The sequence below is a fragment of the Grammomys surdaster genome, unplaced genomic scaffold, assembly GCF_004785775.1.
Source record: "Grammomys surdaster isolate TR1022 unplaced genomic scaffold, NIH_TR_1.0 116208, whole genome shotgun sequence".
NCBI classification, from domain to species: Eukaryota; Metazoa; Chordata; class Mammalia; order Rodentia; family Muridae; genus Grammomys; species Grammomys surdaster.
This window is the reverse complement of record NW_021613480.1, coordinates 1-4,307: the sequence shown is the minus strand read 5'-3', so window position 1 is coordinate 4,307 and position 4,307 is coordinate 1. Positions and strand designations below refer to the sequence as shown.

General features: G+C 41.5%; 1 pseudogene; it reads left to right on the top strand.

Moving 5' to 3' along the window:
* The first annotated feature begins 3,843 nt into the window (after positions 1-3,843).
* On the top strand, positions 3,844-4,304 carry LOC114635681 (annotated as a pseudogene).
* Positions 4,305-4,307: the final 3 nt, after the last annotated feature.

The following is a 4,307-nucleotide window of genomic DNA, read 5'->3' as shown; positions in this document are numbered from 1 at the left end:
TTTTTTTTTTTGAAACTCTTATCCTCCTATTGACTGACCTGGGTGCTCTCTTCATTTTTTTTTTACAATGTAATCTACTCAAAGTTGCTGAATATTGACTATGGGTCACATTTTCCCCTCTGTTCTTATCAGACTAAACTGTGACATGTTTTGTGAGCAGACTATGATGGATCAACTTGAAGTTAGCTAGAGGCTTAGTTAGGAGCCCTTCTTGAAGGCTTGTTTTTGTGTGGTCCAGCTTTGCTGTGCAGAGGTTGTAACGTCCATTTAGATTTACAGACCTCAGGGTCAAAAACTTTTGGAAGGGGAAATAAGTAAGCCAGGGCAGTAGATCCTGGCTGAGTCTAAGAACATTGTAGAGAGCATGGAAGACACAATACCTCCTACTGCAGCAGAAAGATTGCTGCAACAAGCCAGTTGCTACTTCTCATTTGCCTTTCTGCATAATGGAGGGATGTGTGTGCATTTGTGTGTGTGTTTGTGTGTCTGTGTGTGTTTGTGCGTGTGTGTTGTTTGTGCTTGTATTTGTGGTGTGGTTTTATGTATTCAAGTGTGTGTATTAGTGTGTATTGAGCCTCTCTCTATGTGTATTGTTGAAAGTGTGTGTGTATCTGCATATGCATGTTGCCATGTGTGTAGTTCTTAGTACAATATAGTCAGTGTGTATGAGCACACATACATTCACATATATGCGTTTACCCAGGTATGAGTGAGCATCTGTGTACTCATGTTAAGCATATGTATAGGTGTTGATGCTTGTATGAGCTTTTGTGTGTGTGGTTGCTTGTATGTGTGAATGTGTGTATATATGTGTTTGTCTGTCTGTCTGACTGGCTGGCTCTTTGTATCCGTGTTCTCATAAATACGTTTCTGTTTTTCTGCATATGTTTATGTTCAGTTACTCATGGAAGGAACATCTTTAACAATGATTGTACCCACATTATGTGAGAAAGTACTATGGCCACTCAGGTGTTTACCAATTTGTATTCATTGAACATTGCATGAAGCCTCTCAACTTTTTGCATGTCCACCCTGAAACAAAGGGACAAAACACCCTGTAAATGTAAATATAAAAATTCTCAGGAGTTTGTAGAAGCAAAATCATATTCATCCACAATAAAATCATTTGGAGGAAACTAAAGGAATGGGGTACACAAAAATTAGGAGGAATTTTCTTTGTCAAATCTAGGTGTTAGGGAGGCAGAAAAATTGGCTGGGCCGCTGTGTCCCTTCTCTGTCCTGGGTGAATGGTAACAGCTCACTGGATGATCAAGGGTTCACTCTTTCTCCCCTACAGCCTGTTTTCTTCTCATCCTCAATGCCAGCTAGCATTTTCTTTCCACTTCTGCCTAACACTGGCTCAGTTATCCTTGGTTGTGGAACTTGGCCTGGATTTTGTTCTTTGAGAGATTAGAGAACCAGTGTGCTTGCAGCTGCTCTCAACACAAACAGAATTCCCATAGTCATGCTGAGGTGTGAGAACAGGTCTGTCTCAGTGCAGTGCACCCCACTTAGCCTCCTGTTGCACTAAAGCTCTGTGTCTGCAGCACTCAGTCACACCTTTTATTCCAACTTGTTCACACTGTGTTAGAATTGACTACATGTAAATTTGGGAGAGATGAGGACCCTTCAGATATTGCTGTTGACATTAAATGATAGAGCCCTGGAAGAAGTCATGTACAATTCTTCAGAAAGCTGAACTGCAGTCTCCAGGTGACCCAGTGAATCCATAATGAGAAGTGTGTGTCCACAGAGAAACTAGGGGACATTTGGGTTTGAGCAGCATTCCTCAGAGTAGCCCCAAATTGAGACTATCTAAATGTTGATCATTCAAAGAATGAAGATGTACAATGTGTCCAGCCCTTCCATGGAACGTATTTTGGTATGAAATCATACATCATTTGGCCATGAGATCATCAGCCTTCTGTTAGACAATTTAATCCCAGGTACAATCACCTTACAGGGATTAAAGTTTATGAAGATTTTCTAGTTTCTTGACCTCATTGCTTTGTGTAAGAAGTGAGGCGTTCTGTGGTTAAGACAGCTCCTTTTGGAGAAAAGTGTTTATTTTGAAGCAACAAGGAAGCAGTGGGTGAGAGCAAGGGGCTGTCCTTGCTGGGGAACCAAGGCTTTACTATACAGCCTGGAGAACTTGCTAAGTGTACTTTGCTACGAGGACAAGGATTCCCATTGTCCACCTGTCTGTGCACTTTGCCAGATGTCTCTGTCTCCTCTGCCCACTGTGTTTTTTTCTCCATCCAACAAAAGTTAACTTTCTTTTCTACACTAGTACAGGTTATTGCCACGTGCATTAACACTAATTAGGAAACTAAAGATGTGTTAGTAATGTACTGTGCTTTTATGTGTTCATACATGTACTTGTGTATGTATGTTCACCAGTCTGTATGGATCTGTTCACGAGCACACAGGTACACACACACACACACACACACACACACACACTTATAACCCTCTACTAAATCACAAATCTTTACTGAACAAGAGCAGGAGAAACTGAAAGAAAGAGTACAGTACCTGCTGAAGCAGAAGGAGATGGACACCTACTTGGCAGTAAAATTGCAGTTTCACTTCTGTGTCCTCCAAATGTACTTTAGAGCTCAGGCTGGGAGGAGGGGGTAAAACCACATGGGTCCCCTGTATCTTTGTCCTTTTTGAGTTTCTTACCATTTGCATGGTTCTCAGCTGTCCATATGATGTGGATAATCCATCATGGTATACTGTGATGATATCATGACGCTACCCAGACAGAGTAAACCCCAATAGCATCATACTGTCTCTTGAAATCTGTGTTGAAGTGGACCCCATATTATTTACAAGTGATGCTGAAGATCATGTGGTATAGAGGTGAGGACAGTTCCTCTCTTATTGTATTAGTCCTTTGCTCTTCCAAAGGCAAACAACTAGAGATTCTCCAGTTTCACAGCGTGAGCAAAGTGACTTGCCATGAGCCATGCAAAAGGGATGACAAGTGACTTAAAACATGGAATGCAGCCCATGGTTTACCACAGCCACGTGGGTAGGCCTTGGTGTGGCATGGCCATGAAGACTCTGTGTCCTGAGGACATTATGCTGTTAGGAAGTACTGCTCTGCTTCCTGCCCTCACAACCCTCTTAATGTATGAGTCATTTGGAAACATTAGGGGTGCTTCTTGTCCCTCACCTGACAGTGTCTCTGGCATTCACAATATTGATGCTTGATTTCTGTCAGACATTGCTGGTGGAGCACATCATGATTCAGTCACCACCCTAAAGAAGATGTAGATTGTCGATAATGACTACCACCGTTAGAAAACCTTTGGGAAAGTGACGGTTTTAGTGAAGGCATTTAGCCATGTTTTGTACTACTGGCTCTGATGTAGAAAAAGTTAGGTAACAATATAAAGATCAAAGAAGCACACTTTTTATTAATTAAAGCTAGGGACTTTTTTTTGTTCAGAGAACAAAACCATGGTAGCACTGGCTTACAGGACTCTCACTGAAGGTGGAAGGGGATTGATTTCTTACACCCTTATTTTACCATCCTGATATGACTTATTAAGAATTGCTAATGAGTAGATATGCATTTTAAGGATTTAAGGTAAATATGACTTATTATTACATAAATGTTTAGATTTGTGAATCTTTTAATAATTTTACAAGATTACTTTTGAAGATCAATAAAATAATTACTTCAATCTTTATAACAGCAAGTTGCTACCTTCAAGTAAGAGAAACTAGCTGAGAAACTTACCTTCCTTGCTTACATGCTGTCAATGTAAAATAAGTTGCTTGGTTATGAATGTAGGTGGGTTTTTAAGAATAATTTGGCTTTAGCTGCCATCTTGTGTCCCCACGTGTGTGCGCCTTATCTTAGCTGGTCTGCCCGAGACCCCCTGAGCGTGAACCTTAGTTCCCCGCGCGGTCCCATTTCCACTCCGACAAGATGAAAGAAACGATCATGAACCAGGAAAATCTTGCCAAACTGCAGGCACAAGTGCGCATTGGTGGGAAAGGAACTGCTCGTAGAAAGAAGAAGGTGGTTCACAGAACAGCCACAGCAGATGACAAAAAGCTGCAGTTCTCCTTAAAGAAGTTAGGGGTAAACAATATCTCTGGTATTGAAGAGGTGAACATGTTTACAAACCAAGGAACAGTGATCCATTTTAACAACCCTAAAGTTCAGGCGTCTCTGGCAGCAAACACCTTCACCATTACAGGCCACGCTGAGACAAAGCAGCTGACAGACATGCTTCCCAGCATCCTAAACCAGCTCGGTGCAGAATCTGACTAGCTTAAGAAGACTGGCC